Raw genomic sequence first — 7883 nt, 5'->3', positions numbered from 1 at the left:
TTTTATAGTGAACTTTGAGAATCCTAAAAATATGGTTTATATTATTCTTTATTTATTTACTTATGAGGTTTGATCCCAGAGTTACATCCATGTGAACCACATGCTCTAATATGAGCTACACCCAGTATGCTTTTCTGGAGTTTATAATCATTCTGAACAGAAAGTTTTCCAATTAAACTTTCCCATATGTTCCTCTTACTGATTGCTATGCTAGAAATTCTAGCAACAGCATTTAGGACCTCTCATGTCTCACAGTTCCTGTGTGTCAGGACACATGACTTGCCTGAGTCCTCTGCTCGGGATCCATATGCTATAACTGGGGTGTTTCCTGGTTACCTTTCTTTCTAGATTCTAAGATTCTCTTCCAGACTCATGCTGCTGTTGGTAGAGCTCACCTTCTGAAAGCCGTAGATGAGATCTCGTTCTTTTCTTATGTCTTTGTGTTACTTTTCTTGCTGGTAAGACAAAGTATTGATGAAAGCAACTTAAGGAGGGGGGGTAGTTATCTTGATGTACAGTCCCAGGGCACAGTCTATCATGGCATGAACATAATGGTAGCTTGAGGCAGTTGATCACATTATATCTACAGTCAGGAATCAGAGAAAGATGACAGCTGACATTAAGTTCACATTTGCGTTTCAACCCAGAACACCAGCCTTTGGGATGGCACACGCTGCTATTGGTGTGGCTCTTCCCCACATCAGTTAACCTACTCTAGATAATCTGTTACAGGTACTATCCCTCTCAAGCCCAGAGTGTCCCCTACATGATTCTAGATCCCATCGTGTTGACAATATTAACCAGCACAACCCCTAACTAGAGGTTCTAACAGTGTGTTGAACAAGAACAGTTAAGATCAGACAACCTTTGGAACAGAAAATATCATCCTGAGTGAGGTAACCCAGACTCAGAAGGACACACATGGTATGTACTCACTCAAGTGGATACTAGCTGTAAAGAAAAGGATAACCAGACTACAAACCACAGCTCCAGAGAGTCTAGCTAACAAGGGGGACCCTAAGAGGGACATAATGGATCGCCCTGGGAAGTGGAAATAGATGAGATCTCCAAGAGTAAACTGGGGATGGGGGGAGGCAATGGAGGGGAGGTGATGGTGGGTTAAGAACGTAAGGGAACAGGATGGTTGAGCTGGAACAGGGACAGAGTAGGAGAGCAACGAAAGAGATACCATAATAGAGCGAGACTTCATGGGGATAGGGAGAAACCAGGTGCTAGGGAAGTTCCCAGGAATCCACAAGGATGACCCCAGCTTAGACTACTAGCAATAGTGGAGAGGGTGCCTGAACTGGTTTACCTAAGTAATCAGATCGGTGAACACCCTAACTGTCATCACAGAGCCTTTCTCCAGCCACTGATGGAAGCAGATGCAGAGATTCACAGCCAAACACTAGGCCGAGCTCCAGGAGTGCAGTTGAAGAGAGAGAAGAGGGATTCTATGAGCAAGTGGCATCGAGATGATGATGGGGAAACCTACAGTTGACAACCTATACAAACTAGTGGGGACTCATGAACTTTAGACCAACAGCTATGGAACCTGCATGGGACTAGACTAGGCCCTCTGCATAAGTGAGACAGTTGTGTAGCTTGAACTGCTTAAGCCCCCCCCCCCCCCCCGCAAGTATGATGAGGATCCATCCCTTGTGTATGAGCTGGCTTTTTGGAGCCCACTACCTATGATGGGAAACCTTGCACAGACTTGAGGCAGGAGGAGGGTCTTGGACCTGCCTCTACTGAATGTACCAGGCTCTGCTGACTCCCCGTGGGAGGCCTTACCTTCTTGTAGGAGGGAATAGGGTGTGAGTTGGGGGAAAGGCTGGAGAGGTGGGAGGAGGGAAGAGGGGGATCTGTGATTGGTATGTAAAATGAATTTAAAAAATTCTTAATAAAAATATACATTCTACAAACATATGAAACCTTCCAAAAATAAAAAATATATATCATGTTCAGGAGTAGATTTCTTAACTGAGCATGCTTAGGAAGAACTCTACATGAACATGTCCAGACTCCCTAAGTTAAAAAAACAAAAAACAAAAAACGGACATCCTTGCCTAGTATTGAGCTTAAGAGGAAACAATCTTTCATCATTAAGAAAAATGTTAGCATTTCTTTGAGATATCCTTTTTCTTCATCACTCCTATATCTAAGAGGGCTACAATAAATGAATCTGAGAATTTTGTCTCAAATCTTTTCTGTATTAATTGATAGAATCGTGAATTTTTTTAGCCTGTTTAATTCGGCATATAACAAATATTTTCCAACCAGTCTTATATAACCAGAATAAACAACACTTGGCCATAGTATATAATTCTTTTTTATATGCTCCAGTTGCTTAATTCTGTTTTCTAATACTTCGTTAGTTTTTTCCATCTTTTTTATTTCTTCTGTTCGGCGTCAAACACAGTATCTCATGGGTGCTAGTCGAGAGCTCTACCACTGAACTATCTCCTTTGGTTTTGGTTAGGTTTTTTGTGTTTATACCATTGAAAAATATCGGTCTGCAGTTTTTAGTTTAAGACAGCCTTCATTTGGTTACAAAAGTACTAACTTTATATTAAAAAATTGAATATTATTTTCTTTGTTCATAGGAGATATGGTTCCTCTCTAAACATTTGAAAAATTCTACAGGGAGACCGTGTAGACATTCAGATGGCTTTTATACTGCACATTCAAATTCCTTATGTGTTGTGAGGTTATTTTCTATTTCATGCTATTTCACTGGATTTGGCTTGTTTCTCATGGAATTTGTCCATTTGATACCTGTTGCGTGGTGTTCGGGTTATTGATAAAGTTCCCTAGTTATTATTCTAAAGTCTATAGAATCAGTCTGTAATAGATACTATTTGGTTCCTGGGTGGTAATCTGTGATCTTTTCCTTTTTAAGCCCTGCTGAAAATTTCGTTAATTTTATTGATCTGTTCAAAGAATGACTTATTTGTTTCATTTATTTATCTTCTTCATTTTTTCTGCTTTTGTTTGTTTTTGATAAGATCTCATGATGCTATGGAGCTCAGAAGGATTCAAAGTTTTGGTCCTCCTGTCTCCAACTCCCAAATGCTGAGATGATTTGTGTGCATCCCCATGCTTGGTTCACGAGGTGTTGGGCATTAAATACAGAACTGGTGCATGCTGGGCGAGTACTGTCCCAGCTGAGCTGCAGCTCCAGCCGCTATTGTGTCTGGGTGGGAATTCAGTGGTTTCTGCTCTTGTTTTCATTAGCTCTTTTATTTAATGCTGCAGTCTCCCTTTTGGCATGGCTTCAGCTGTGTCCCAAGGATCTCTGTCTGCTAGATTTTTATTTTCCTTCAGTCTCATATTGTTTAATGTGTCCACTGAGATTTCTTTGCCTCATGGATTATTAGAAGTGTGTTGTTAGCTTGGGATTTTTTACATTTACTCCTGTTATTGATTTCTAGTTTGATTATAGTGTTGCTGGAGGATATACTCTACATAATTTCACTTTTCTTTGCTTGGTATGTTTATATTTTTCTAGTCTGGTGATCAAATTCAGGGCCAGGGACAGTTGAAATAACCCAGTGGCAAGAAGTGATCCATTTTGGTATTTGTTCTCTGCACACTTGAGTGTTCCGCTGCTGTTGGGTGACATGTCTTATGAGTACCAATCAGGCCCCATTGTCTGAGTATGTTGTGGAGCCTTTCTGGAGCTTTACTGCCTTTCTTGTTAGTTGACAGACTAGATAGATAGCTATTGAAGTCTTCAGCTGTAAAGGTGGACTTGTCTATTTCAGAACCAGTTCCCTTTGACTTTGTAGAGCAGTGGTTCTCAACCTTCCTAATGCTGGAACCCTTCAACACAGTTCCTCACGTTGTGATGACTCCCAACCATAAAACTGTTTTCCTTGCTACTTCACAACTATATTTTTGCTACTGTTATAAATCATAATGTAAATATCTCTGCTTTTCAAAGGTCTTAGATGACCTCTGTGAAAGGGTCTTTCGATCTCCAAAGAGGTCATGACCCACAGGTTGAGAACTGTTGTTCTAGATCATAGCTGCTCACATAATGCATCTATTTCATTTATATCCATTTTAATGCATTTTCTTATTAGAAAACAATATGTTGATTCTGTAGTATATAAGTAGTTATGCTTCAAGGATACAAATCCAAAGAAATATTTTTCTCTTAAGGAAACATGACCAAGAGTTTGGAGAAACTTCCCAAAATGGAAATATTTACAGACACAATATAGAAAGAACTTTGTAAGACATATTAAAGAATTTGTGTTTTGTCTTGATGACTTTGGAAAAAATTAGGAAACCTTGTATAGTGTGCCAACATGGCTAGAAAGATTAGTAACATGAATTACTCTTGCTGGAGAATGTGAGCCCAGAGTTGAGGTTCCCCTTAAAAACTGGGGTTTCTCATTTTTCCATATAAGCTTATACTGTTGTGGGCCACATATGCCTTTACTTCTGGTATAGGAAAATTATACCTCCTCTAATTTATAAAGAATTTAATTACTAGCTAGTTTTTGCCATCTTTCCTACCAGGATTCCTGTCCCATTTGAGGGGTCATTGCTATCCCCATGAATAGAATTTCTTATTTTTTTAGATTCTCATTCTTATCTTAATGATGATTTTCTTCACCTATCTTACTCTCCCATTGATAAGGGGACATCTAGGCACTCTCATAGACTGTTCAGAATATGTGTCTGTCTAGATTCTGTCTTTCAAATAATTGATTTAACAATTTTTAATTTCATTATAAATCCATTGGTCCCATTATTCTCTTATTATTACTGGCCCTTCCTCCAGCTTCCACTCACCTTCATATGATATATATATATATATATATATATATATATATATATATATATATATATATATATATTTCCTAAGCCAAAAGTAACAATCGTGTGTTCTTTCTTCCAGTCTTTGGTTGAAATCTGGGATCAAGATGCAGTCTATGCAGTTGATTAGCTTGTTCTGTTTGGGAAGCATCCAGGCAGTGGGACTAGGTCCTGTACTCAGTGTATGAGTTGGCTGTTTGAAACCTGGGGCTTATGCAGGGACACTTGGCTCAGCCTGGGAGGAGGGGACTGGACCTGCCTGGACTGAATCTACCAGGTTGATCTCAATCCTCAGGGGAGTCTTTGCCCTGGAGGAGATGGGAATCGGGGGGTGAGCTGGGGGGAAGGGGGGGGTCGGGAGGGGGGAGAACAAGGGAATCCATGGCTAATATGTAAAATTAAATTAAATTATAAAATAAAAAAAGCGTTCAAAAAAAAGATGCAGTCTATGAGACATCATGGGAGGGCTACATAGATTGCTCCACATTTAAAGAAAATATCTCAGGAAAAAAAGATGGTTAACTTTTGTCCCCAAACAGTGCTAGATAATTATCTAATACTTAGATCTGAATGAAAGACAATTATTTATAAGAGGTCTAACATGGTCAGGTGGTGATAATGTATGCCTTTAATCCCAGCACTCAGAAGCAGAGGCAGGTGGATCCCTGTGAGGTCAGCCTGGACAGTCAAGTTCCAGAACAGTCAAGCCTACACAAAGAAATCCTGTCTCCAAAAACAAACAAGAAAGAGGAGGAGGAGGAAGAGGAGGAGGAGGAAGAGGAGGAAGAGGAGGAAGAGAAGAAGAAGAAGAAGAAGAAGAAGAAGAAGAAGAAGAAGAAGAAGAAGAAGAAGAAGAAGAAGACGGCAGCGGCGGCAGCTATTTAGCATGCTAAATAGTTAAATAGCATGAGTTATAGAGATGACTGTTGTCATAGAGAATGCTATTAGCCACCACTGAATCATTCACCTTTGAACTTTTTGAGAAAATGCTCTTGTTATTTAGACTAATTAAGTAAAAACTTTTCTGTTCTTACCATTTTCTTTTGTGTGTGTGTGTGACTAAATATATCTAAATTGGTGCTTTCATCTCTCCACCAAAGCTCCTGAAGGAGTCCTCTTACCTCTCATCCACAGTTTTTTTGTTTCCTAGAGCCCTCCTCAGTCCCCTTACTCTCCTCCTTCAACTGCCATTCAAACCCACTAGCCCCATGTTCCAAAGGCCATTGCAATATCTGCTATCCCATGTACTCTCCTAGACTCTTAATACTCTCCCATCAAATACACATACATACATACACACACACACACACACACACACACACACACAAATTCATGCATGCATGCATACACACATATACATATATTTACATATTCCTCCTTGAAACCTTTTTAAAAAGTTAATTGATTGATTGACTTACTGGTGAACAAAGACTTGAAGCCTGAGTTAAAAAGGGCAGTTTAGCTTCTTTCTCAGAGAGCATTTACTCCTGAAACCTTCACTCTTGAAGCCTCCAACTGCTGTAAAAGCAGTACAAATACCTTGAGGTTCACAGGCTGGAAGGAAGTCCAAAGAAGTCTCCCCATGAGTACCTTGTAGAGAATTCCTGAGACCACATTAACAAAGAGATGTGTGGCCAGCTCTCACTCTTCCAGGTATTTCCAAGCCTAATTGTGAATTCATGAGGTGCCCTGTACAAGAACTATCTGGCAAAGCCCTCTGAATTTCCAGCCCACACAAATCATGAGAGAAAAATAAAATTGTTATTCAAACCAATCGATTTTGTACCTTCAAGAGATAACCAGAAAAGCTCTCTTGCAGGCCCTAAAAGCCATGTTCTGTGAGGATGTCAATTCTCCCTTAGTGCTTGGCCTACTTTGCAAATGGATGAAATCAACATTCAGAATGTGGTGTGCAGGAGTGGAAATGCAATTAGAGCAGCAGACAGATGATGTGTCTCTTCTAGAAGGGTCTTCTCTATCTCTGATGTAACTTGCTTTCCTTTATCCTCAGACTCACCAAACCATCTCCTCAGAGAGGTTTCCTTGAGCCCCATGAGTATCTATAAAGTTCTGATGACTCATCACCACACCCAGGTTGATTATTGTCCTTGCTACATTCATCTCTGTGGCCTTCTTCTTTGTGGCCTTTGTCCTTGCTATAAAAGCAATGCAACAAAAACAATGCCATGTTTCTTTAGTCCTCTCTGTCCAATACCCAATGCAGAGCTCCCAGTCAGCATGCAAAAAAGATTTACAATTAGTTAATAAGAGAATTACAAAGTTGTAACTTGGGGTCCTTGAACTGAAATCCATGCATGTGCTTCCAATTTCAGGTCTCAGTGATAACTCAGTATATAACTTTCAGCAGATTCTAAGAAGCAATCCATGGGCCTCAAAATACTAGCATCTATTCACTTAGAGGCACAACATCAACTGCAATACCAAAAAGATACATTGTAAAAGGCCATTTCCTGTCTTGATAGCCTGGTCCCAAATAATGGACTCAGAGGCTGAATATGAATTATGCATGCTCAGCTGATAGCTCAAGCTTGTTACTGGATAACTCATACATTTAAATTAACCCATATTTTTTAGCTTTGCCACGTGGTGATACCATGGCACATTCATCTCCTGCTCCCTCTGCATCTGGCTGGATGCAGACTCCACCCTTGACTCCACCCCTGACTCCACCCTTCTCCTTCCTATCATTCTTAGTTTGGTCACCCACCTATACTTCCTGCCCAGCTACTGGCCAATCAGCATTTTATTAAAACAATTCAAGTGACAAGTCTTTACAGTATACAAGAGGATTATTCCACAGCAATACATACAGGAAAAGTCCAAGAAAATGATGTGTCCAATATCTTACTAGGGATTATAGTAGGTATGTGTACTTAAACAACTCATCAAACTCAATCAATATTTAAATTAAAATGTATTTAATAAAATTGGTGGGGAAAATCCATTGAACTTGCTTCATTATAGTCTTTTCAAACTAAAGCACAGAAAATGTTTCCATTACCAATGAATTACTGTCCATTAATATTAAAACC

General features: G+C 39.7%; 1 long non-coding RNA gene across 1 annotated transcript; it reads left to right on the top strand.

Annotated features, from left to right (window-relative positions):
* Positions 1-355: 355 nt before the first annotated feature.
* Positions 356-5866, top strand: LOC143267516 (uncharacterized). The gene is made up of 2 exons (XR_013042653.1): positions 356-458; positions 5469-5866. It is a non-coding gene; the product is annotated as an uncharacterized LOC143267516 (long non-coding RNA).
* Positions 5867-7883: the final 2017 nt, after the last annotated feature.

The sequence above is a fragment of the Peromyscus maniculatus genome, chromosome 10, assembly GCF_049852395.1.
Source record: "Peromyscus maniculatus bairdii isolate BWxNUB_F1_BW_parent chromosome 10, HU_Pman_BW_mat_3.1, whole genome shotgun sequence".
NCBI lineage: Eukaryota > Metazoa > Chordata > Mammalia > Rodentia > Cricetidae > Peromyscus > Peromyscus maniculatus.
Note: the sequence above shows the minus strand (reverse complement) of the source record. Positions and strands in the feature narration are given on the sequence as shown.